This window comes from Macaca mulatta, chromosome 16 (assembly GCF_049350105.2).
Source record: "Macaca mulatta isolate MMU2019108-1 chromosome 16, T2T-MMU8v2.0, whole genome shotgun sequence".
In the NCBI taxonomy this organism is placed as follows: domain Eukaryota; kingdom Metazoa; phylum Chordata; class Mammalia; order Primates; family Cercopithecidae; genus Macaca; species Macaca mulatta.
The window spans coordinates 49,972,800-50,000,411 of NC_133421.1; the positions used below are offsets into that span (position 1 = coordinate 49,972,800).

General features: G+C 42.8%; 2 pseudogenes; one reads left to right on the forward strand and one right to left on the reverse strand.

Annotated features, from left to right (window-relative positions):
- Positions 1-19,849: 19,849 nt before the first annotated feature.
- Positions 19,850-23,116, reverse strand: LOC715530 (obg-like ATPase 1; annotated as a pseudogene).
- A 1,268-nt stretch (positions 23,117-24,384) lies between these two features.
- LOC715483 (heterogeneous nuclear ribonucleoprotein A1-like) lies at positions 24,385-26,296 on the forward strand (annotated as a pseudogene).
- Positions 26,297-27,612: the final 1,316 nt, after the last annotated feature.

Here is a 27,612-nt window from a genome sequence, read left to right on the forward strand (position 1 = left end):
TGTAGGTGATCAAATGCATATCTATGTCTTCAATGGAAATATATATATATACACATACATAAGTCATTAACGAAGACAAATGAGAACACGAAATTCATGATCTATTTTCTTTTCTATTGCCTAGCCCCCTAGAGGAGAGATCTTTTTCATTTAGAGCCCTGGGTTTTGTTTTGTTTCATGATTTGCTTTTTTTTTTTTTTTTAATAAGAGTTTATTTATTTATTTATTTATTTATTTATTTATTTATTTATTTTGAATCAGGATTTCACTCCCATCAGCCAGGCTGGAGTGCAATGGTGTGATCTCAGTTCACTGCAACTTCTGTCTCCTGGACTCAAGTAATTCTCTTGCCTCAGCCTCCCGAGTAGCTGGGACTACAGGCATGTGCCACTGCATCCAGCTAACTTTTTGTAGAGACAGGGTTTCACCATGTTGGCCAGACTGGTCTTGAACTCCTGAGTTCAAGTGATCTGTCTGCTTCTGCCTCTCAAAGTGCTAGGGTTACAGGCATGAGCCACTACGCGGCCAAAAGAATATATATATTTTAAAGAAAATTAACTTATTTGAAAAAGTAGAAATGAGGCCGGGCGCAGTGGCTCATACCTGTAATTCCAGCACTTTGTGAGGCCAAGGCAGGTAGATTGCTTGAACTCAAGAGTTCGAGACACATGATGAAACCCCGTCTCTGCTAAAAATACAAACATTAGCCAGGTGTGGTGGCAGGTGCCTGTAATCCCAGCTACTCTGGAGGCTGAGGCAGGAGAATCGCTTGAACCCGGGAGGTGGAGGTTGCAGTGAGCCAAGATCGCGCCATTGCACTCCAGCCTGGGCAACAAGAGCAAAGCTCCATCTCAAAAAGAAGAGAAAAAGCAGAAATGAGGAAGTGGCCAGCCTCTGGGGGGGGTCTAATCAAACAAAGCTTCCTTTGATGAGGATAGTGCTTAAGTTGAAAAAAGGTGCCAATATAATAAATATTGCAATACTTTATTTTATTTTATTTTTTTGAGATGAGGGTCTCGCTGTGTTGCCCAGGCTAGTCTTGAACTCTTAGGCTCAAGGGCTTCTCCTGCCTCAGCCTCTCCAGTGGCTGGGCTAATAGGCACACACCACCATGCCCAGCTCTACATACTGATTTTTAAATTTAAAAAAATCTACATTCTATATTCCCATCATTGCTTCTCCCTAATAAAATATTTGTGTTTATGGGACTCCTTCCTTGGAAAATCTGCAAGCAGCCTGGGCCTGGTAGCTTTATATATATAGGAAAGCCGAAGGACAAACTAGGAATTATGTCAGAGATGGAGAAAGACTAAAGATCTTACCCAAATCAGTTGAGAATCAGCCTTAAGTATAAATGGGCCAGGTGTTGGTGGCTCACACCCATAATCCCACTACTTTGGTAGGCCAAGGCAGGCAGATCACTTGAGGTCAGGAGTTCAAGACCACTCTGGCCAACATGGCGAAACACCATCTCTACTAAAAATACAAAAATTAGCTGGGTGTGGTGGCGTGTGCCTGTAGTCCCAGCTATTTGGGAAGCTGAGGCAGGAGAATCGCTTGAACCCAGGAGGCAGAGATTGCAGTGAACCGAGATTACGCCACTGCACTCCAGCCTGGGCAACAGAGTGAGACTCCATCTTAAAAAAAAAAAAAAAGTATAAATGAAGCACAATTAACATTTTATAATTTTATAGAGCAAAAGTTCATAAAAATATTCTAATTAACTGTTTTTCCTACATCTTATAAACACTATTACCAAACCCATTTAAGATTGAAGATAAATTATGTCATGCCATGGGTAAAGATTTTCAATAAGGAGTTGCTGGGATAAGAGTCAAAATTCTCCAGCATAAATTCACTGACAGGGATTTCTGTTCAATCTTTTTAAAATTCTAATACCCAATTTATTTCCTCTAGAGAATAATTCATGTAGAATCATAACCTCTTCGGTGGACCTTGATTTTTCCATCTGTAAAAGTATAGAACTAGTTTTGACTTAAGTCAACAAATGCCTATGCCCTCTCCATATCTGGCTGATTAGAGCGCCCTCATGTGTGCATTTGTTGTAATGTTTTAGAAATCTGAAAAAGACAATATTAATCTCAGCAGTAATACAATAATGTCTTCATTTGCACATTTATGATAGCTCCAAGTATTACTAAGTAAACGCTAAAGGCAAATGCTGTAGTACGTTAATCTTACTATCGTTCCCTATCAAACCTTTCATAGGCCAATTTTATTCTAAAACAGTGAAGTTATTGTTTTGGTTTAAATTTTAATTTAATGACTTAAAGGATTTTTTCCCTTAAAACTTCTAAGTATTTCATTATAATATTATTTCATCATTAGGCTTAAAGGAAAATACGTGGTCAATTGAGTTGTTATTTATTATACATGATAGCTTGACGTCATCTTTTTAGGGATGGAAAATAGCTCCAGGGACCAATTCTAACTCAGTTTTTTGCTGTAAGAATGTACTTGTCAGCAGGGCGCGATGGCTGACGCCTGTAATCCCAGCACTTTGGGAGGCCGAGGAGGGTGGATCATGAGGTTAGGAGTTCAAGACCAGCCTGGCCAAGATGGTGAAACCCCATCTGTACTAAAACTACAAAAATGAGCCAGGCATGATGTCAGGCACCTGTAATCCCAGCTACTCGGGAGGCTGAGGCAGCAGAATCACTTGAACCCGGGTGGCAGAGGTTGCAGTGAGCCAAGATCACGCCACTGCACTCCAGCCTGGGCAATAAGAGAGAGACTCCATCTCAAAAAAAAAAAAAAAAATTTACTAGTCTAGATCATAGTAATGTAATTTCTTCCTACTCAAAGAGACTACATTGGAGGAAGCCAAAAGAGAAGCTTATTTATTTATTCATATACTTTATTTATTTATTTATTTATTTATTTATTTATTTATTTATTTTTTGAGATGGAGTCTTGCTCTGTCACCCAGGCTGGAGCGCAGTGGTGGGATCTCGGCTCACTGCAACATCCGCCTCCTGGGTTCAAGCGATTCTCCTGCCTCAGCCTCCCAAGTAGCTGGGATTACAGGTGTGTGCCACCACACCCAGCTAATTTTTGTATTTTTAGTAGAGACGGGGTTTCACCATGTTGGCCAGGCTGGTCTCAAACTCCTGACCTCAGGTGATCCACTCGCCTCAGCCTCCCAAAGTGCTGGGATTACAGGCATGCACTACCAAGCCCAGCCTAGACAAGCTTATTTTTTAAAAGAAAATATACAAAAAAATCAAAATCTTATAAGTCCAATTGTAATTTTTTTGGCTTTTAAAAAATTTTAATGCCCTCAAATATTCTCCTATCCAATCACTGTATTTTAAATGGCATTCCTCCAACAAATATTTTTTGAGCCCCCACTATGAGCCAGAATTGAAATGCTAAATTGAAGGAGGCCATAGCTACTGAAGTAAAGCAAAAAAAAAGTACTGGTTGTTTTTCCTTCTATAAAATGACCTAGTAATAACCGCTTTACCCAGGAGAGTTGCTGTAAAGCTCTAATAACATGACATATAACCACAATTCCAAAAGAATGAGGTGTTATTAAAATGTTTGCAAGAGAAACCCTAGTAATTCTAAGCACATATTTTAGGAATTGTTTCTTGTGTAGAAAATGCTTGAATGTGAGGCTCTGCTGATTTTTTTAATGCACATTCTCTGCTTATGCATGTGGGTTTTTTGTTTTTTGTTTTTTGTTTTTTTTTTGAGGCACAGTCTTGCTCTGTCACCCAGGGTGGAGTGCAGTGGCATGATCTTGGCTCACTGCAACCGCCACCTCCCAGTTTCAAGTGATTCTCCTGCCTCAGCCTCCTGAGTAGTTGGAATTACAGGCGAGTGCCACCATGCTTGGCTAACTTTTGTATTTTTAGTAGAGATGGGGTTTCACCATGTTGACCAGGTTGGTCTGAAACTCCTGACCTCAGGCCTCCCAAAGTGCTGGGCTTACAGACGTGAGCCACCACACGTGGTTGAATGTGTATACTTTAATTAAAATTTGTCTTCAAATTTTTCATGACAGGACAGAAACTGGGAAGACAGAATTATGTCACCTAAGAAGTCTGAACGGTTCTTTTCTTCATTGCCTCTTATGCTCTTTCTCTTAGCAAGACATGGCATGAATTGGCTGGAGATGATACCAGTTGAGCCAAGAGGTCAGACTGGCTATACTGGACTAGACAGAAGGGAGCAATGGAAAAAATTCCCTGAAACCAGACACCAGCAGCCCTTGATATTCAAATGAAGGCAGCATATAGATTATTTTAGTGGCTCTGTGGTCCTAGGGCCCTGAGGAAAATGGAAGAGACTGTGTTGGTTTCCTCCCATCATGGGTTGGAACCCACTTCCTACTCTCTGCCTCTTCTTTCCTGTCTCCCACATATCCACAGCCTCCCTTCCTGCTGTCCTCAACCCATTCAGAATCCTCCACTGTATTCCAGAAAAGTTTCATGCCCCACAATTCTGTCTTCTCCATAACCCAGTTTAAATTCTCATGTGTTCAATTATCCCCAACTTTTTAAAGTGTGATGACCCTCTCCCTGCCCTTTAAAACTTATTATGGAAATCATTTAATATACCAAAAGTAGATAAAAGTCTAACAAATCCCTAGGTACCCATTATCTAGCTTTGACTACTATCAACATATGAGACCAAGCCAGGCGCCGTGGCTCACGCCTGTAATCCCAGCACTTTGGGAGGCCGAGGTGGGTGGATCACCCGAACTCAGGAGTTTGAGACCAACCTGGCCAACATGGTGAAACCCCATCTCTACTAAAAATACAAAAACTAGCTGGGCATAGTAGCCTGTGCCTATAATCCCAGCTACCCAGGAGGCTGAGGCAGGAGAATTGCTGAAACAGCAGGAGGCTGTAGTGAGCCAAGACTGTGCAACTGCACTCCAGCCTGGGCCACAGAGCAAGACTCCAGTTCAAAAAAAAAAAAAAAAATTAGCTAGATGTGGTGGCACACGCCTGTAATCCCAAGTACTCGGGAGGCTGAGGCAGGAGAATCACTTGAATCCAGGAGGTGGAGGGTGCAGTGAGCCGAGATCATACCATTGCACTGCAGCCTGGGTGACAGAGTGAGACTTTGTCTCAAAGACAAAAAACAAAACATATGAGACCAGCAGTTTGACTAGTTAAAACATGGCATGAAAGTAGGCAGTGACTAGGGAATCAAACAACTGTTTAAATGAAAATTATTATAAAAAGGCTGGGTGCGGTGGCTCATGCCTGTAATCCCAGCACTTTGGGAGGCCGAGGCGGGTGGATCACTTGAGGCCAGGAGTTCAGGAACAGCCTGGCCAACATGGTGAAACCCTGCCTCTACTAAAAATACAAAAATTAGCTGGGCGTGGTGGCGCGGGCCTGTGGTCCCAGCTACTCCAGAGGTTGAGGCACAAGAATTGCTTGAGCCCAGGATGGGGAGCTTGCAGTAACTGAGATCGTGCCACTGCAATCCTCCAGCCTGGGCGACAGAGTGAGACTCTGTCTCAAAATAATAATAATAATAATTTTTAAAAATAACACCTGATTTTGGGAGAGGGAAAAAATATAAAAAAGAGAAAATTATAATATTTGAAAGTAGAAAATCAATGGAAAGATTAAACAGATGAATAGTATGAATGAATAATTTGTGACCTAGAAGATAGCCACAAAGAAGTTACCCAGAATGCACAGAGACAAAGAAATGGAAAGCATGAAAGATCATGGGTCATGGACGACAAAGCACAAACTCTGGAGTTCCAGAAGGAGGAAATAGAGAAAATGGGGCAGAGGACATATTTGAAAGGTTATGACTGAGAATTTTTAAGAATTAATGAGACCCAAATTCTTAAAGAAACTCGGTGAAATGCAATCCAGAAAAATAAAAAGAAATCCACATCAAGACACATCATAGTGAAACTACAGAAAACTGAAGAGAACAATCCTCAAACAGCTAGAGAGAAATATATCTTACCTACAAAGAAACAAATGAAAATGACAGCAGATTTCTCAACAGCAACGGAAGAAGCCAGAAGACAGCAGAATAACACCTCTAATGTCTGAAACGAAAATCATTGTCAAACTGGAATTACATCCTAGTGAAACTATTTTTCAAAAGAGATCTTGAAATAATGATATGTTTTTCGATTATTGGATGATGGAAGATACCAGCAGCTAGGAGTTCACATACCCTTTAGGTAATTCTTGAGGTTTCTAATGAGAAATTCTGAAGAACTGGGGTTTGTAGAAGTGGCAAACAGTCATAGGCTGAGAACATAAAAACACTAAGGAAACGATGACTCTAACCATAACCACCATCAACCCCACCTCAGTTTTTAATCTCTGTAGCCCTTTGGTTACACTAGAGATATATGGTTCAACTCTGCAGATCTTGGCAGAGAACACTTCTGCTCCATTTTCTCAGGACTACCGCCCCAAAAAGGCTTTCCTAGGCCCCTCAGCTCCTAGGAGGAGTGGTTAATACGATTGGTTAGAGTCCAAGACATTCCTTGGGTCTTATTTATTTCTCTTTTTTGTCTCTTATAGAGGCCTTCTCTGCAGTCTGTGTCATGTTAGTTTCAGGGAGAAGAGAGAAAACATCCAGCCTAACACAGCTGCATAGTAGGAGGTACTGGATTTCCATTCTTTGTGTATACCTCTCTGTAGCCACCTTGATCTGGAATGCCAAAGAGAGGAGGGCACCCGGGCATTGCTTGGTCCTTGGATCAATACCACAGTATTAACCTCAGAACCTCATCCATGCCTTCTAATGTGAATGCTCATTCCCACTCGGAAGTAATGAAGACTACAAGCTGCTCTCCCTGGGGAAAGTACAAGAGGCCACATCCGAACGCATGAGAAAGAACTTACCTTGTCTCTCTCCCTCTCTCTTTTTTTTGTATTTTGTTTTTTGTTTTTTGAGATGGAGTTTCATTCTGTCGCCCAGGCTAGAGTGCAGCGGTGCGATCTTGGCTCAGTGCAAGCTCCGCCTCCCGGGTTCAAGCCATTCTCCTGCCTCAGCCTCCTGAGTAGCTGAGATTACAGGTGTGCACCACCACACCCAGTTAATTTTTGTATTATTAGTAGAGATGCGGTTTCACCATCTTGGCCAGGCTGGTCTCGAACTCCTGGCCTCAGGCGATCCACCCACCTTGGCCTCCCGAAGTGCTGGGATTACAGGCGTGAGTCACCGTGTCCAACCAATTAACTTACCTTCTCTAGATTCACTTTCCTTATCTCAAAATGGAAGAAGAATGTGGAATTCACAGGGAATTGAACATTAAATGTTTTGTTGTTTTGTTTTGTTTTGTTTTTGAGACAGAGTCTCGCTCTGTCGCCCAGACTGGAGTGCAGTGGCACAATCTCGGCTCACTGCAAGCTCCGCCTCCTGGGTTCACGTCATTCTCCTGCCTCAGCCTCCCGAGTAGCTGGGACTACAGGTGCCCACCACCACGCCCGGCTAATTTTTTTTGTATTTTAGTAGAAACGGGGTTTCACCATGTTAGCCAGGATGGTCTCAATCTCCTGACCTCGTGATTCGCCCGTCTCGGCCTCCCAAAGTGTTGGGATTACAGGTGTGAGCCACTGTGCCCGGCCAACATTAAATGTTTTGATGAAATCACTTAGCACTCCAAAGAGGCTAAATGTTTATTGTATTAGTATAGAAACAGAACAACTTGCAAAAACAAAAACGTCCACTACACACTGAGTTCACGATATGATAAAACTAGCATTCCAGATCAGTGGGAGAAAGACGGTTTATGCATTAAATGTAATGAGACAACTGGTTAGACTTTAAAAAAAAAAAAAACCCAAATCATTATGCCAAAATAAACTACATATGTATTAAAACTTAAAGATGAAATATGAAACCACAAAAGTACTAAGGGAAACATAGATGAATTTTTTCTAATTTTGGAGTGAAAAAGGCCTTTTAAAGCATGTGTTACCAAATTCAGAAGCTGTAAGGAAACATTTTTTTATAAATTTGGCTACATAAAAATTCAAGACTTAGACCTTTTTAAAAGACATAAAAATCATACCTTTAAACGAAGGAAAAACATTCTATGTTTTTGAAGAGGAAGAATTAGTATCATAAAGGTGCCAATTCTTTTATTAACATATAAATGTAACATACCAATCCAAATTAGCATATAAGTGCAATCAGAATCAGAATACATCAATTTTTTTTAAAAACCGGACAGTAATTTTAACATTCATATAGAAGAATAAAGGAGATGGTCAAGAATATTTGGAAAGGAAGACCAGCAAAGGGGACCTGTCTTATCATATATTAAACTTAAAATGAGGCTATGGTAAATAAAACAGTATGATATTGGCACGGGAATAGACATCTTGATCAGTGGCTCATACCTGTTCCAGAATTACAGTTCCAGAGCTTTGGGAGCCCAAGGCGGAAGGGTGGCTTGAGGCCAGGAATTTTTTTTTTTTTTTTGAGATGGAGTCACACTCTGTCACCCAAGCTGGCATGATCTTGGCTCACTGCAACCTCCACCTCCCAGGTTCAAGTGATTTCCTACCTCAGCCTCCCAAATAACTGGGACTACAGGCACCCGCCACCACGCCCAGGTAATTTTTGTATTTTTAGTAGAGACAGGGTTTCACCATGTTGGCCAGACTGGTCTGGAACTCCTGGCCTCTGCCCCGACTCATCCTCTCAAAGTGCTGGGATTATAGGCCACCACGCCCGGCCTGAGGCCAGGAATTCAAAACCAGCTTTAACAACAAAGTGAGACCCTGTGTCTATAAAAATGTTAAAAATTAGGCTGGGTATGATGGCTCATGCCTGTAACTCCAGCATTTTGGGAGGCTGAGAGGGTAGATCACAGATCACTTGAGGCCCAGAAGTTTGAGACCAGCCTGGACAACATGGCAAAACCCCATTTGTACAAAAAATAAAAATAAAACAGTTCCCCGGGTGTGCTGGCCTGTGCCTGTAGTCCCAGCTGCCCAGGAGGCTGAGGTGGGAGGATTGCTTGAGCCCAGAAGTTTAAGGCTGCAGTGAGTTATGATCATGCCTCTATATTTCCAGCCTGGGCAACAGAACGAGACTCCATCTCTATTTTTTAAAAAAAGAAAAATAGAACCCCAAAATTGATCAAACTACATGGCAACCTAATAAACGACTGATACGGTTTGGCTGTGTCCCCACCCAAATCTCATCTTGAATTGTAGTTCCCATAATCCCCACATGTCGTGGGAGGGAGCCAGTGGGAGGTAATGAAGTCATGGGGGCAGTCACCCCCATGCTGTTCTAGTGATAGTGAGTGAGTTCTCAAGAGATCTGATGGTTCTATAAGGGGCTTTTCCCCCTTCGCTCGGCACTTCTCCTTCCTGCCACCAGGTGAAGAAGGATGTGTTTGCCTCCCCTTCCACCGTGATTGTAAGTTTCTTGAGGCCTCCCCATCCCTGTGCAACTGTGAGTTGATTAAACCTCTTTCCTTTATAAATTACCCAGTCCTGGGCAGTCCTTTATAGCAGCATGAGAACAGACTAATACAAGGACCAAGATGCCTTTTTATTTATTTATTTTATTTTATTTATTTTTTATTTTATTTTATTATTTTATTTTATTTATTTATTATTTTATTTATTTTATGGTGCTAGCATAATTGAGTATACAACTAGAATAAAATAAAGCTAGTTCCTATGGCAGACACCACTAGTTGCCTACCCAATTTTCATTCATAATCTTGATTTTGTTTAGGGCAGCAATGTGCCCAGACACATCTATTTACCACCCTAGACTCTCCTGAAAATAAGAGTGGCCATGTCCCACTCAGTGAGACATAATTAGAAGTCTAATGGGTAGAGCTTCCAGGAAAGCTACTGTTCTATCGATAAAAAGAAAAGAAGGGTGTTCTTCACCCTATATTCTTCCTGCCCATAATGTGTAAATGTGACCCTTTTAGTACAGAAACTGGTTTGCCTGAAAAAGAAAATAATAGGCTGGGCATGGTGGCTCATGCCTATAATCTCAGCACTTTGGGAGGCTGAGACAGGCAGATCACTTGAGGTCGGGAATTTGAGACCAGCCTGACCAACATGGAAAAACCCCCTCTCTACTAATAACACAAAAATTAGCTGGGCAAAGTACAGGTGCTTGTAATCCCAGCTACTCAGGAGGCTGAAGCAGGAGAATCACTTGAATCTGGGAGGCAGAGGTTGCAGCGAGCTGTGCACCACTGCACTCCAGCCTGGATGACAGAGTGAGAGCGACCGAGCGAGACTCCATCTCAAAAAAAAAAAAAAGAAGAAGAAGAAGAATCTTATCTAATTATGTACTTATTTAGAAATTCCAGGGGCTAATTTTGAAACACATCAGGCATGAAGACCCAACCACTGAATTCCAGAGATTACCTCAAGGCAGTTAATCTACAACCTGGCCATTGCTGAGATGACAGCAGCCCGCGTGGGTGGACCGTGACTCAAGATAGCCCTGGAACCAGACACACAGACCTCGTACCCAGCACCACTCCCGCATGGCTCCCGTTCCAAGTTCCCCTATTTATTTATTTATTTACTTACTGAGATGGAGTCTTGCTCTGCCACCCAGGCTGGAGTGCAATGGTGCGATCTCGGTTCCCTGCAACCTCCAGCTCCCGGGTTCAAGCAATTCTCCTGCCTCAGCCTCCCAAGTAGCTGGGATTACAGGCGTCTACCACCAGGCCCAGCTAATGGTTTTGTATTTTTAGTAGACCAGGTTTCACCATGTTGGCCAGGCTGGTTTCGAACTCCTGACATCAAGTGATCTGCCTGCCTCAGCCTCCCAAAGTGCTGGGATTACAGGTGTGAGCCACAGTGCCTGGCCAAGTTCCCCTAATTTCCTGGGTTTACAGGCTTGAGCCACTGTGCCAGGCCATATTATGTAATTTTTAAAGCCAGTGTTATGGTCCTCATCTGTTAGTTCAGAGCAGCGAGGTCCAATGGAAATATAATGTGTAGTTTAAAATTTTTAGCAGTCACATTAAAAACAGTAAAAGGAAACAGGAGCTCACATCCCAGATAAACACCCAGGTCTTTTTAAAAACTCAGGCGTGGCCGGGCATGGTGGCTCATGCCTGTAACCCCAGCATTTTGGGAGGCTAAGGCAGGCAGATCATGAGGCCAGGAGTTTGAGATCAGCCAGCCTGGCCAACATGGTGAAACCCCATCTCTACTAAAAATACAAAAATTAGCCAGGTGTGGTGTTACGTGCCTGTAATCCTAGCTACGGGGATGCTGAGGCAGGAGAATCGATTGAACCCAGAAGGTAGCAGTTGCAATGAGCTGAGATCACACCATTGCACTCCAGCCTGGGTGACAGAGTGAGACTCTATTTCAAAAAAAAAAAAAAAAAAAAAAAAATTCAGGCATGCTAACGAGGGCTTGTAGTTCCAACTATTTGGGAGTCTGAAGAGGAGGATCATTTGAGCCTAGGAGTTACAGCCTGTAGCATGCCCTGATTGTGCCTGTGAATACTGTGAATAGCTACTGCACTCCAGCCTGGGCAACATAGTTTTTTTTGTTGTTGTTTTGTTTGTTTTTTTAAAGAGACAAGGTCTTGCTCTATTGCCCAGGCTGGAGTACAGTGAGTGGCATGATGATAGCTCACTGTACCTTGAACTCCTGGGCTCTAACAATCCTTAACACTCAGTTTGTTTGTTTGTTTGTTTGTTTGTTTAGACAGAGTTTCACTCTTGTTGCCCAGGCTGGAGTGATCTCGGCTCACTGCAACCTCTGCCTCCTGGGTTCAAGCGATTCTCCTGCCTCAGCCTCCAGAGCAGCTGGGATTACAGGCACGCACCACCATGCCTGGCAAATTTTTGTATTTTTAGTAGAGACGGGGTTTCACCATGTTGATCAGGCTGGTCTCAAACTCCTGACCTCAGGTGATCTACCCTCCTCAGCCTCCCAAAGTGCTGGGATTACAGGTGTGAGCCACTGCACCTGGCCAACACTTACTTTAAAAAATACCTCAGCCTCCCCAGCAACTGGGACTACAGGCATGTGCCACCATGCCCAACTAAAATTAATTTAATAACATGCTTTATTTAACCCAATATACCCCTAAATATTACCATTGCGACATGTGATCAATTAAAAAATTACTGGTGAGATCTTTTACGTTCTCTTTTATGTTCTAAGTCTTAGAAATCTGATGTGTATTTTACATTTACAGCATAATTCAATCCAGATTATCCACATTTCAAGGTTTTGTTTTATGGTTTTGTTTGTTTGTTTGTTTAAGACAGGGACTCACTCCATCACCCAGGCTGGAGTGTTGTGGTGCCATCATGGCTCACTGCAGCCTCGATCTTCCCAGGCTCAGATGATCCTGCCGCCTCACCCTTCCAAGTAGCTGGAACTACAGGTGCATGTCATCACACTTGGCTAATTTTAAAATTTTTTGCAGAGATGGGGTCTGGCTATGTTGCCCAACCTGATCTTGAACTCCTGGGCTTAAGTGATCTCCTGCCTCAGCCTCCCAAAGTGCTGAGATAATAGGCATGAGCCACCATGCCCAGCCTCAAGTTTTCAATAGCTACTTGTGGCTAGCAGCTACTGCACTGGATGACACTAGTCTAGTCTAGGGCAGAGTCCATGATACATGGATATTACAGATGCAAACGTATGATTTCCCCTGCCTTTTCTTTTCTTTTTTTTTTTTTTTTTTTTGAGACTGTCTCCCTCTGTCACCCAGGCTGGAATGCAGTGGCGCAATCTCGGCTCACTGTAACCTCTGCCTCCCATGTTCAAACAATTCTCCAGGCTCAGCCTCCCGAGTAGCTGGGATTACAGGCACACGCCACCACACCTGGCTAATTTTTGTACTTTGAGTAGAGACGAGGTTCCACCATGTTGGTCAGGCTGGTCTCTTAACTCTTGGCCTCAAGTAATCTGCCTGCCTCAGCCTCCCAAGGTGTTGGGATTACAGGCGTGAGCCACCGTGCCCGACCTGATCAATCTCTTAAAGAGAATCCAGCTTTATTACTGCCAGTACATGACCAAACTGCTACTATATTTGCCCTGGGAAAAATGGACAAAGGAAAATACTGTTAATTCATGAATAAAAACTTTGCAGAAAATTAGCCAGTGTTTCATTTTCAAAAACTTCCCTCTTTGTTCAGTAGATACCAGCTACTGATGACTACATATACTAGGGAAAGTTTAAAATTAGGAAATGCTGATTTCTCACATAGGAATTTCTAAATCCTGTGAAGAAAAGCTTAAAGAGCTTCTGAATATACAGAAGTTCCATTTAAGGACTAGGTCCTCCTTGTAGATGCATCAAAATATTACAAATTCCAAACTGAGACTTAATTCTCAAATGTGTTTTATTTGTTCTAAAACAATCTACCCACAAATATAAAACTATAAGTAATAGATTGTTATTTTCCCACTATGGGAATCTTTAGTGTGAAAAAGTATTCTACGAAAAGAATTTTTTAAAAAATAAATTATATAATAAAAAATATCTACAAAATGGGTCACAGAGGACAGATTTGTATATGCATAGATAAATATATGGAAGGTAACATACATAACTGTTAACAAGGCCAGGCACAGCAGCTCACGCCTGTTATCCCAGCACTTTGGGAGGCTGACGTGGGTGGATTGCTTGAGGTCAGGATTTCAAGACTGGTCTAGCCAACATGGCGAAATCCTGTCTCTACAAAAATATACAAAAAAAGGAAAAAAATTAGCCAGGCATGGTAGCGCACACCTGTAGTCTCAGCTACTTGGGAGGCTGAGGAACAAGAATCTCTTGAACCCAGGAGACGGAGGCTGCAAGACCGTGCCACTGCATTCCAGCTTGAGCGACAGAGTGAGACCCTGTCCCCTCCCTGCTCCCAAAAAGTGTTCACAGTAGTTACTACTGAAAAATGGGATTTAGGATGAACAAGATAATTTTACATTTTTAAAAATTCCCTACTAATCTGAATATTTTTATAATAAACATGTATAACTTAAGAATAGAAGTAAAAAAAATAAAGATAGATCATATGCAGATAAAATCTGAGTTTTCATTAAACTGTTTATAAGTTCAATATTTGTCTAAAAAAAGTCTCTAAAATTATGCATCATAAGGTTGGATGCAGTGGCTCATGCCTGTAATCCCAGCATTTGGGAGGCCGAGGCAGGTGGCTCACTTGAGATCAGGAGTTCAAGACCAGCTGGCCAACATGGTAAAACCCCATCTCTACTAAAAATGAAAAATTAGCTGGGCTTGGTGGCCCACGCCTGTAATTCCAGCTATTTGGGAGGCTGAGGCAGGAGAATTGGTTGAACCCAGGAGGCGAAGGTTGCAGTGAACCGAGATGGCACCACTGCACTCCAGTCTGGGTGACGGAGCAAGACTCTGTTTCTAAATAAATAAATAAATAAAGTTATACATCATAAAAGTAACTTTAGGTGTATCAATTAAAGACTTCAGGCTGGGCAGAGTGGCTCACAACTGTAATCCCAGCACTTTGGGAGGCCGAGGCAAGAGGGTCATGTGAGCTCAAGAGTTCAAGACTAGCCTGGGCAACATAGCAAAATCCTGTCCCTATTAAAAATTTTTAAAAAATCAGCCAGGTGTGGTGCTGCCTGCCTGTAGTCCCAGCTACTCTGGAGGCTGAGGTGGGAGAATTGCTTGCACCTGGTGCCCAAGGCTGCAGTGAGCCATGGTTGCACCACTGCACTCCAACCTGGGCGACAGACCAAGACTCTGTCTCAAAAAAAAAAAAAAAGATTTCATAAACTTGCTGGTTAGACAGTATTAAAATTGTTAAAATTGGCCGGGCGCAATGGCTCACGCCTGTAATCCCAGCACTTTGGGAGGCTGAGGCGGGCGGATCACCTGAGGTCGGAGTTTGAGACCAGCCTGACCAACACGGAGAAACTCCGTCTCTACTAAAAATACAAAATTAGCTGGGCGTGGTGGCACATGCCTGTAATCCCAGCTACTAGGGAGGCTGAGGCAGGAGAATCGCTTGAACCTGGGAGGCGGAGGTTGCGGTGAGCCCAGATCGCACCGTTGCACTACAGCCTGGGCAATAAGAGTGAAACTCCGTCTCAAAATAAATAAATAAATAAATAAATAAAATAAAAATAAAATAAAATTGTTAAAATTCTATCACTCCAGGAATTTTAAAAATCTTTGACTTTAACAGATTAAAACACAAAAAAGAAATATAAGCAATAAAAATATTAAATCAAAACAAAACGACGACAACAACAAAAAAATCCAAGAGTGCTTCCAAGTTTAGCTTGCCTTCCACTCAGGTGGGAGAAAGTTCAAATATTGCTGATCTACACAAAATATCAATAATTAGTATGTTTTCATAACTTACTCGTTTTAATTCATAACTCAATGAGCAATAATAGAAGTTCATTTCCATTAATTGACTATGATTATTTAGCAGTCTGCAGTGCTAGAGAAAATATGAAAATCTAAAGCATATATATATATATATGTACTGTTTTTGAGACAGTGTCTTGCTCTGTCACCCAGCTGGAGTTCAGTGGTGTGATCACAGCTTACTGCAGCCTCAACCTCCCAGGCCCAAGCAGTCCTCCCACCTCAGCCTCCCAAAGTGCTATGATTACAGGTATGAGCCGCCATGCCTGGCCAAAAGCATATTTCTTTAAAATGCTACTGCTACGCTGGGTGCAGTGGCTCATGCCTATAATCCCAACACTTTGGGAGGCCGAGAAGGGAGGATCACCTGAGCCCAGGAGTTCCAGACCAGCCTGGGCAACATGGAGAAATCCCATCTCTACAAAACAACAACAACAACAAAAAGCCATAACAAACAAAAATTAGCCAGGCTTAATCTTGAGATGATTTAAAAGTATTATAGGAGGGCTGGCCATAGTGGCTCATGCCTGTAATACAGCCACTGGGGAGGCTGAGTGGAAGATTCCTTGAGCCCAGGAGTTTATGATCAGCCAGGGCAACATAGCGAGACAGCTCCCCCACTCCCCAGAAATAAAAAAACTTACCTGGGCATGGTGGCACACACACCTGTAGTCCTAACTACTCGAGAAGCTGAGGCAGAAGGATCCCTTGCACCCAGGAGTTTAAGGATGGTCCATGCACACACTTCATCTGGGCCTGCAGTGAAATAGGCTGCTCCCTTCCTGACTGACTGGAGGGGCTGGGGGGAATCCCAGCAGGGAGAAAGCAATCCCTTCACCCCAGTTGCCAAACAGAACCTCCCACCCCCTGGATTTTCCTTCTCCCTCCATCTCTGATGGTTCTGGCTTTCCCAAACTGCTTTGGATCTTCTGATTCCTCTTGGGTTGAAGCAGACCAGTATTTTTTTTTAACAACATCCCCACTCCCCACCTGTTCCTCCCCGTTCCCATGCTGCCAACTTCTTCTTCCTCTTCTTTTATTTTTTTTAGTAGAGACGGGGTTTCATTGTGTTGACCAGGCTGGTCTTTAACTCCTGACCTCAAGTGATCCACCTGCCTTGGCCTCCCAAAGTGCTGGGATTACAGGCATGAGCCACCACGCCCGGCCTCAGTGTGATGTTTTGATACATGTACTACATGAACATTTTCTTTTTTTTTTTTTTTGAGACAGTCTTGCTTCATTACCCAGGCTGGAGTGCAGTGGCATGGCCTTGGCTCACTGCAACCTCCACCTCCCAGGTTCAAGTGATTCTCGTGCCTCAGCCTCCTGAGTAGCTGAGATTACAGACATGCGCCACCACGCCTGGCTAATTTTTCGTATTTTTAGTAGAGATGGGGGTTTCACCATGCTGGCCAGGCTGGTCTCAAACTCCTGGGCTTGTTGTACCACTGAGCCCAGCCACCACACCCAGCCAAAAATATGAGTGGTTTTTGTTTATTGATCTTGTACCCTACAATATTGCTATACTTGTTTATTAGTTCTTACATAATTTTTTATTTTGACAAATAATAATTGTGCTTATTTATGGGGTACAATGTGATTTTTTTTTTTTTTTTGAGACGGAGTCTCATTCTGTCGCCTTGGCTGGAGTCCAGTGGCGCCATCTCAGCTCACTGCAACCTCCACCTCCTGGGTTCAAATGATTCTAGTGCCTTAGCTTCCCAAGTAGCTGGGATTACAGGTGTCTGCCACCACATCCAGCTAATTTTGGCATTTTTAGTAATGATGGAGTTTGACCATGTTGCCTAGGCTGGTCTCAAACTTCTGACCTCAGGTGATCCGCCCACCTCGCCCTCCCAAAGTGCTAGGATTACAGGCATGAGCCACCATGCCCAGCCTCAAGGCAATCCTATCAAAACCCCAGTTTTCTTTCTTACAGAAATTATCAAGCTGATCCTAAAATTCAGATTAAAATACAAGAGTTGGCCAGGCATGGTGGCTCATGCCTGTAATCCCAACACTTTGGGAAGCTGAGGTGGGAGAATTGCTTGAGGCCAGGAATTTGGGACCATACTGGGCAACATGGTGAGACTCTCTACCAAAAACTACTATAACAAAATTAGAGTGGTGTGGTGGCTGGTGCCTGTAATCCCACCTATCTGGGAGGCTGAGGTGGGAGGATTGCTTGAGCCCAGGAGGTAGAGGCTGCAGTGAACCACGTTCACACCTCTGCACTTGGGCCTGGGTATCACAGTGAGACCCTGTCTCTAAAAAAAGACAAAAAAAAACCCCAAAAAAAACAAAAAAAACAAGGGAACCTAGAGCAACCACTGAAAAAAGTTGTTAAAAAAAGAAGTACAATGAATATGCTAAGAAAAATATGAAATAAATAAAAAGAAAAAAATGAAGTCATATAAAATGGTCAGTTAAAACTACAAAAGGGAGAAAAATAGTGACAGAAATACAAGGGACACAAAATAGACAAAACAACCCTGAGAAAGAACAAAGTTGAAGGACTGGCACTTCCTGATTTCAAAACAGCACCGTATTAGTCCGTTTTCATACCGCTATAAATAACTTCCTGAGACTAGGTAATTTGTAAAGGAAAGAGGTTTAATTGACTCACAGTTCAGCATGGCTAGGGAGGCCTCAGGAAACTTACAACCAAGGTGAAGGGGAAGCAAGGCACCCTCTTCACAAGGCAGCAGGAAGAAGTGCCAAGAAAAAGGGAAGAGCCCCTTATAAAACAATCAGATCTTATGAGAACTCACTGTCACGAGAACAGCATGGGGAACTGCCTCCACGATACAATTACCTCCACCTGGTCTCTCCCTTGACACATGGGGATTATGGCAATTATGGGGATTACAATTCAAGATAAGATTTGGGTGGGGACACAAAGCCTAACCATATCAAGCACAAAGCTACAGCAATCAAGACAGTGTGGTACTGGTATAAGAACATTTAACATTCATATAGATCAGTGCAATACAATTAGAGCCCAGAAATAAACCCTTATGTTCACGGTCAACTGATTTTTGACAAAGATGCCAAGAAAATTCAGTGAGAAAGAGCCTTTCAATATATGGTGCTGGGACATGTGAATTGCAAAAAAATTAATTTGGACTCCTATGTCACACCATACATAAAAATAAACTCAAAATGTAAGAAGTAAAACTATACAACTTATGGAAAAAATATATGTTTAAATTTCTTATTTATTTATTTTTGGAGACAGGGTCCCACTCTGTCACCCAGGCTGGAGTGCAGAGGTGTGAACATGGTCCACTATAGCCTCCACCTCCTGGGCTCAAGCAATCCTCCCACCTCAGCCTCCTGAGTAGCCGGGACCACAGAAATACGCCACCACGCCTGGTTACTTTTTAATCTTTTTTTTTTTTTTTTTTTTTGAGACAGGGTCTCACTATTTTGCCCAGGCTAATCTTCAACTCCTGGTCTCAAGTCTCAACCTCCCAAAAGTGCTGAGATTACAGGTGTGAGCCACTATGACCCCCCAAAGTAAATTTTCTTGAGTTAGAGAATGGTTTCTTAGATACAACATTAAAAGCACAAGCAACCAAAGAAATAAATAGATAAACTGGTATTCATGAAAACTAAAAATTTTAGTGCTTCAAAAAATACCATCAAGAAAGTGCAAGTACCCACAGAATGAGAGAAAATACTTGCAAATCATATATCTGATATGCGACTTGTATTCAGAATATATTCTACAAAACTCTTACAACCCAATATTAAGATAAAATCCATAATTTTAAAAAAATGCATCTGAAAAGACATTTTTCAAAAGAAGGTATGCAAATGGACAATGAGCACATGAAAAGATTCTCAATGTCACGAGCCACCAGAGAAATGCAAATCAAAATCATTCCCGCTAGAAAGGCTATAATCAAAAAGATAGATAGCAAGTGTTAGAATGTGGAGAAATCGGCACTCTTATGCACTGCAAGTGGGAATGCTAAATGGTGCAGTCACTTTGGAAAATAGTCTGGTAGTTCCTCAAAAGGTTATCATATGACCCAGCAACTTCATCCCTTGTACATATAATCATGAAAAATAAAAACATATATCCACATAAAAACTTGTACATAAATGTTAGTAACAGCATTGTTCTTAACAACACAAGAACAACCTAAATGTCCATCATGTGGTGAATGATTAAACAAAATGTAGTATATCCATATGATGGAATATTATTTGACCATAAAAAGGAATGAAGTACTGATACGTTCTGCAACAGGAATAAACCTTGAAAGCATTAAGCTAAGTGAAAAAAGCTGGCCGGGCATGGTGGCTCATGCCTGTAATCCCAGCACTTTGGGAGGCCGAGGCAGGAGGATTGCTTGAGCCCAGGAGTTTTTTTTGTTTTGTTTTGTTTTTTTCCTCAAATGTTTTATTAAGTGTAGACGTCTGGAGTACTGTAAAACATGCATTATCTTTCTTCTTCGGTTGTTGAGGTGTGTTAAATTTGAAGAAGATCATATCTCCATCTTCAACAATATAATTTCTGCTTTGTCTGGAGTACTGTAAAACATGCATTATCTTTCTTCTTCGGTTGTTGAGGTGTGTTAAATTTGAAGAAGATCGTATCTCCATCTTCAACAATATAATTTCTGCTTTGTCCTCTGTACTTTCCAGCAGCCTTGACTGCATTTTCAGAACCTCCCCATTTAAAATCTTCGTATTTCATTACTTCGACCACAATGAATCCCTTTTCAAAATCTGTGTGAATATTTCCTGCAGTCTGAGGATCCTTAGTCCCTTTCCTGATGGTCCATGCACGCACTTCATCTGGGCCTGCAGTGAAAATGTATTCTAGTTGGAATGCTGCAAACCCAGCCTTAATGATCTTTGGCAAAGCACTTTGTGTCGTGTTCGATTCCAGTTACTTCTGTCTCTCCTCAGCACTCAATTCTTGCCAAGGCCCCACTAAAAGGAGTGACAAACGCACCTGGGTCATACTTGTCCACCTACTCTTTAATTTCCTTCCTTCCTTCCTCCCTCCCTCCCTCTTTCTTTTCTTTTCCTTCCTTCCTTCCTTCCTTCCTTCCTTCCTTCCTTCCTTCCTTCCTTCCTTCCTTCTTTGCTCCCTCCTTGTCTCTCTCTCTCTTTCTTTCTTTCAACAGAGTCTTGCTCTGTTGCCCAGGCTGGAGGGCAGTGGTGCAATCTCGGCTCACTGCAACCTCCACCTCCTGGGTTCAAGCAATTCTCCTGCCTCAGCCTCCTGAGTAGCTGGGATTACAGGCATGCGCTACTATGCCCGGCTAATTTTTGTATTTTTGGTAGAGACGGGGTTTCACCATATTGACCAGGCTGGTCTCGAACTCCTGACCTTGTGATCCACCTCGGCCTCCCAAAGATTTTACTTTTTTATCTCCTCATCTCACAGACACCTTTTCTAGTTTGTCTAGTTTACCAATCATTTCCTCCTCTTTAAGCTGAAGCTCTTCATGTATTATTTCTTTTTTTTTTTTTTTTTTTTTTTGAGACGGAGTCTTGCTCTGCCGCCCAGGCTGGGGTGCAGTGGCCGGATCTCAGCTCACTGCAAGCTCCGCCTCCCAGGTTTACGCCATTCTCCTGCCTCAGCCTCCCGAGTAGCTGGGACTACAGGCGCCCGCCACCTCACCCGGCTACTTTTTTGTATTTTTTAGTAGAGACGGGGTTTCACCGTGTTAGCCAGGATGGTCTCGATCTCCTGACCTCGTGATCCGCCCGTCTCGGCCTCCCAAAGTGCTGGGATTACAGGCTTGAGCCACCGCGCCCGGCCTTCATGTATTATTTCTATATCTCCAATAGGATCTACACTTCCTTCAACATGCATGATATCACCATCTTCAAAAGCACATGTTAGATGAAAGATGCCATCACAGGCATTAATATGGGATTAAAAAAGAAAAAAAAAAAAAAAAAAGCTTTCCCCAAGCCCTGCCCGTTGTGAGTTCCTTTCACAAGGCCAGCAATATCCACTACATTTAGAAAGGCAGGAATTTTGCTTGCTGGTTTGTGGTACTGGCAAAGAAAGTCAAACCTTTCATCTGGCACAGGTACTCTGCTCTCATTAGGAGCAATGGTGCCGAAAGGGAAGTTTTCTGCTGAAGCCTGACTACTGGTTAATACATCGAAGAAAGTAGATTTCCCAACATTTAGCAATCCACCAATACCAATTTTCAGTGGGGTTCCAAATCTTCCAATGATTGGGGGTGGTTTAATTCCATCACCTCTTTCTTTTCAGGGCGTCGTGATTGGCCTTGGCGAAGACAGGGCTCCCAGCGGCTGCGAGAGGAAGGACCTACCGGCAGCCGGAGGCGGGGAGGAAGGAGAGAATGCAGGCCCAGCACCTCTGCCAAGTACCACGCACTTGGGCGGCAGCGGCAGCGGAACAGGAGGGCCGGGCTCTGAACGGCACCTCGAGCCCAGGAGTTTGAAACTAGCCTGGGCAACATAGCGAGACCCTGTCTCTAAAAAAAAAAAAAAAAAAAAAAAAAACAGGAAGAAGAAAAGGAAGAAAGAAGAAGAAGAAGCCAGTCACAAAGGCCACATAATTATGATTCCATTTATATGAAATGTCTGCAATAGGCAAGTCCACGGAGACAGAATGTAGATTAGTAATTGCCAGGTACTGGGGGAATGAAGAAATGGGGAATGAATGCTAACGGGTATGGAGTTTTTGAGTTTTTTTTTTTGTAGAGAAGAAAATGTTCTAAATGGACAATGGTAAATATTACACAACTCTGTGAATATACTAAAACCCACCAAATTGTGTACTTTAAAAGGGTGAAGTCTATGCTATGTGAATAATAAAGCTGTTATTTAAAAAACACACTTGGGGTTTGTTGTCTGGTACACAGAGGTGACTTTCAGATTTGTGCTGGTGGCAAGAGGGGAAAACAACTGCAAGGGCAGCAACTGCTGCTAAAGAAACACCAGCAGTTTCTAATTTTACACTGTCCTATATTTTGCTGTGAGTTTCGTAGCTTTCGATAATGCTATACTAGAGGCCAAAACAGAAATGCCTTTTATATTTCATTATAACAGCTAAACTGGGAAATAAACTCACCAATTGCTTTTTTAAAAAGGAAATGGGCCGGGCGCGGTGGCTCAAGCCTGTAATCCCAGCACTTTGGGAGGCCGAGACGGGTGGATCACGAGGTCAGGAAATCGAGACTATCCTGGCTAACACGGTGAAACCCCGTCTCTACTAAAAAATACAAAAAACTAGCCGGGCGAGGTGGCGGGCTCCTGTAGTCCCAGCTACTCAGGAGGCTGAGGCAGGAGAATGGCGTGAACCCGGGAGGCGGAGCTTGCAGTGAGCTGAGATCCGGCCACTGCACTCCAGCCTGGGCGACAGAGCGAGACTCCGTCTCAAAAAAAAAAAAAAAAAAAAAAAGGAAATGAGCTAAAAACAACATAGATGTAAGTGGAGCTTCAATAAACCTTTGCTTAGTAAGATGGATATTTCACAAGAGAGGGAGAGTTTGGTAGTAAAAATAGTTTAAAGTGTTACATTATTTTAAAAAGCATTTTGTTTAATTTACTGTAGATGGCCAAACATCATTTTAAAACATATGGCAAATCTGTTGGGTAGTAAAAAGAAATGACATCTTGTTTCCATTTTCTTATTCTTTCCAGTTTATCTCTTTATTGTAAATCATCTTCCATTGTGGGAGGATATTAAATTTAAATCAAACTGAGGGGGAAAAAGCAGGACTTATGTTCATAAATTCATGTTTCTCTTAGTATTGCTGCCTCTTACAGCCATTTTATGAAGAATACTATGGCCTGAGTAGTTAATATTATTTAAGATTTTTCAAATTGGTCTATTCCTGGATCTAAACAAATTGGAAAATTGGAAGTTTCTTTTCTTTTCTCTCTCTTTTTTAGACAGATTCTCCCTCTGTCGCCCAGGATGGAATGAGGTGGCACAACCTTGCCTCACTGCAACCTGCCACCGCGCCCGGCTAATTTTTTTGTATTTTTAGTAGAGATGGGGTTTCACTGTGTTAGCCAGGATGGTCTCGATCTCCTGACCTCCTGATCCACCCGTCTCGGCCTCCCAAAGTGCTGGGATTACAGGCGTGAGCCACCATGCCTGGCCCCTTATCCGTGTTTTGATACTACATTGTATAAAACACCAAGTGCTTCCTTTGGACATAAGGTACATCTAAAGTTTATTATAAACTTCTTCTACAAGTAAAGGGGTGACTAATTTGTTTTGGAACCCTCTTTGATCTATGACAAAACTCTCTAGATTTAATGACTGATTTTAAGATTCCAAACAATTTGTCAATCTAAAGTACATTACTGGTTGGATGCAGTGGCTCACGCCTATAATCCCAGCACTTCGGGAGGCTGAGGCAGGTGAATCACCTGAGGTCAGGAGTTCGAGACCAGGCTGGCCAATATGGTGAAACATCATCTCTACTAAAAATACAAAAATTAGCTGGGCGTGGTGGCACATGCCTGTAGTCCCAGCTACTCGGGAGGCTGAGGCAGGAGAATCGCTTGAACCCAGGAGGTTGCAGTGAGTTGAGATGGCGCCACTGCACTCCAGCCTGGACAACAGAGTGAGACTCCATCTCAAAAAAATTTAAAAATAGCTTTCTGCAGCCAGGCATGGTGGCTCACATCTGTAATCCCAGCACTTTGGGAGGCCAAGGCGGGCGGATCACGAGGTCAGGAGATTGAGACCATCCTGGCTAACACAGTGAAACCCCATCTCTACTAAAAAAAAAAATACATATATATATATATATATATATATATATATATATATATATATATACAAAAAAAAAAAAAATTAGCTGGGTGTGGTGTCGAGCGCCTGTAGTACCAGCTACTCAGGAGGCTGAGGCAGGAGAATGGCGTGAACCCGGGAGGCGGAGCTTGCAGTGAGCCAAGATCGCGCCACTGCTCTCCAGCCTGGGCAACAGAGCGAAGACTCTGTCTCAAAAAAAAAAAAAAAAATAGCTTTCTGCCTGTGGACACTGCCGAGGAAGCATCGTTAAAGTCTCTCTTCTGCTTGCCATCATGTGTAAGTCAGAGTCTCCTAAAGAGCCCGAACAACTGAGGAAGCTCTTCATTAGGGGGTTGAGCTTTGAAACAACTGATGAGAGCCTGAGGAGCCATTTTGAGCAATGGGAATGCTCACGGACTGTGTGGTCATGAGACATCCAAACACCAAGTGCTCCAGGGGCTGTGGGTTTGTCACATATGCCACTGTGGAGGAGGTGAATGCAGCCATGAATGAAAGGCCACACAAGGTGGATGGAAGAGTTGTGGAAACAAAGAGAGCTGTCTCAAGAGAAGATTCTCAAAGACCAGGTGCCCCCTTAACTGTGAAAAAGATATTTGTTGGTGGCACTAAAGACATTGAAGAACATCACCTAAGAGATTCTTTTTTTTTTTTTTTCAGATGGAGTCTTGCTCTGTTGCCAGGCTGGAGTGCAGTGCTGCGATCTTGGCTCACTGCAACCTCCGCCTCCTGGGTTCAAGCGATTCTCCTGCCTCAGCATCCCAAGTAGCTGGGACTACAGGCACATACCACCACACCCAGCTAATTTTTGTATTTTTATTAGAGACAGGGTTTCACCATGTTGGCCAGGATGGTCTCGATCTCTTGACCTCATGATCCACCCGCCTCAGCCTCCCAAAGTGCTGAGATTACAGGCATGAGCCACTACGCCCGGCCAAGAGATTATTTTGAACAGTACGAAAAAATTAAAGTGATTGAAATCATGACTGACTGAGGCAGTGGCCAGAAAAGGGGCTTTGCCCCTGTAACCTTTGATAACCATGACTCCGTGGATAAGATTGTCATTCAGAAATACCATGCTATGAATGGCCACAATTGTGAAGTTAGGAAAGCCCTGTCAAAGCAAGAGATGGCTAGTGCTTCATTCAGTCAAAGAGGTCAAAGTTGTTCTGAAAACTTTGGTGGTGGTTGTGAAAGTGGTTTCAGAGGGAATGACAACTTTGGTCGTGGAGGAAACTTCAGTGACCATGGTGGCTTTGGTGGCAGCTCTGGTGGTGGTGGATATGGTGGCAGTGGGAATGGCTATAATGGATTGGTAATGATGGAAGCAATTTTGGAGGTGTTGGAAGCTACAATTATTTTGGCAATTAAAACAATCAGTCTTCAAATTTGGGACCGATGAAGGGAGGAAACTTTGGAGGCAGAAGCTCTGGCCCCAATGGTGGTACAGGCCAATACTTTGCCAAACCATGAAACTAAGGTGGCTATGGAGGTTCCAGTAGCAGAAGTAGCTATGGCAGTGGCAGAAGATTTTAATTAGGAAACAAAGCTTAGCAGGAGAAGAGAGCCAGAGAAGTGACAGGGAAGCTACAGGTTACAACAGATTTGTGAACTCAGCCAAGCACAGTGGTGGCAGGGCATAACTGCTACAAAGAAGACATGTTTTAGAAAAATACTCATGTGTATGGGCAAAAAACTCGAGGACTGTATTTGTGACTAATTGTATAACAGGTTATTAGTTTCTCTTCTGTGGAAAGTGTAAAGCATTCCAACAAAGGGTTCTAATGTAGTTTTTTTTTTTTTTTTTTTTTTTTTTTTTTTTTGCACCCATGCTGTTCATTGCTAAATGTAATAGTCTGATCGTGGTGCTAAATGTCTTTTTTTTTTTTTTTTTTTGAGATAGAATCTTGCTCTGTCACCCAGGCTGGAGTGCAGTGGCGCAATCTCGGCTCACTGCAACCTCCGCCTCCTGGGTTCAAGCGATTCTTCTGCCTCAGCCTACCAAGTAGCTGGGACTACAGGGGCACACCACCATGCCCAGCCAATTTTTGTATTTTTAGTAGAGACGGGGTTTCACTATACTGGCCAGGCTGGTCTCGAACTCCTAACCTGGTGATCCACCTGCCTCGGCCTCCCAAAGTGCTGGGATTACAGGTGTGAGCCACCACACCCAGCCATAAATGTCTTTTTAAAAAAATAATAATGACAATTTTAAAAAAATAAAGTACATTACTTTAGGATCAAATGTGGATATATTCAAAACAATGTACTGAAAATGGGTCTTTATTTTCCAGTGTCAGGCCTCTGAGCCCAAGCTAAGTCATCATATCCCCAGTGACCTGCACATATACATCCAGAGGCCCTGAAGCAACTGAAGATCCACAGAAGTGAAAATAGCTTAACTGATCCACAGAAGTGAAAATAGCTTAACATGTTGAACCCCATCTCTACTAAAAAAAAAACAAAAAAAAAAACCCCAAAATTAGCCAGGTACGGTGGCAGGCACCTGTAATCCCAGTTACTCAGGAGGCTGAGGCAGGAGAATTGTTTGAACCAGGGAGGTGGAGGTTGCAGTGAGCCGAGGTTGTGCCACTGCACTTCAGCCTGGGTGACAGAGCAAGACTCTGTCTCAAAAAAAAAAAAAAAAAAAAGCCAAAACACCAGTGGGCTATTTGTTAACTTCACAGTGGCTCTCCTTTGTCATTCTCCTGTTGCCTATTATTATTGAATCCAAAGTCTAGGTCCTCTTTTTACCTGCTTCTTAGCTAATCATTATATTCCTACACAAATCATTAAGATAAAATTTTCATAAGTTAAAAACTTGTCTCTTATGCAAATATAAACAGAAAATAAGTCAGGCCAGGTGCAATGACTCACATCTGTAATCCCAGCACTTTGGGAGCCCAAGGCCAAAGGATCTCAGGAGTTTGAGACCACCCTGGCCAACATGGTTAAACTCCCGTCCCTACTAAAAATACAAAAATTAGCTGGGCGTGGTGGTGCACACCTGTAATCCCAGCTACTTGGGAAGCTGAAGCAGGAGGATCACTTGAACTGGGGAGGCGGAAGTTGCAGTGAGCTACGGTCGCACCGCTACACTTCAGCCTGGGTGACAGAGCGAGACTCCGTCTCAAAAAAAAAAAAAAGAAAATCAAATTACGATGCACACACCTACATAATCAGATAATTCCCAGAGGGTCTAAACAACATCCTGCATTCCATGGAAAAGACTCAGTCATCTCTTCTGCTCATTTCCAAATTTTGGATATTATTTTCTTAATATTATTTTAAACTTTCATTACTATTATTATTATTTTTTTTTTTTTTTTGAGACGGAGTCTCGCTTTGTCGCCCAGGCTGGAGTGCAGTGGCCGGATCTCAGCTCACTGCAAGCTCCGCCTCCCGGGTTTACGCCATTCTCCTGCCTCAGCCTCCCGAGTAGCTGGGACTACAGGCGCCCACCACCTCGCCCGGCTAGTTTTTTGTATTTTTAGTAGAGACGG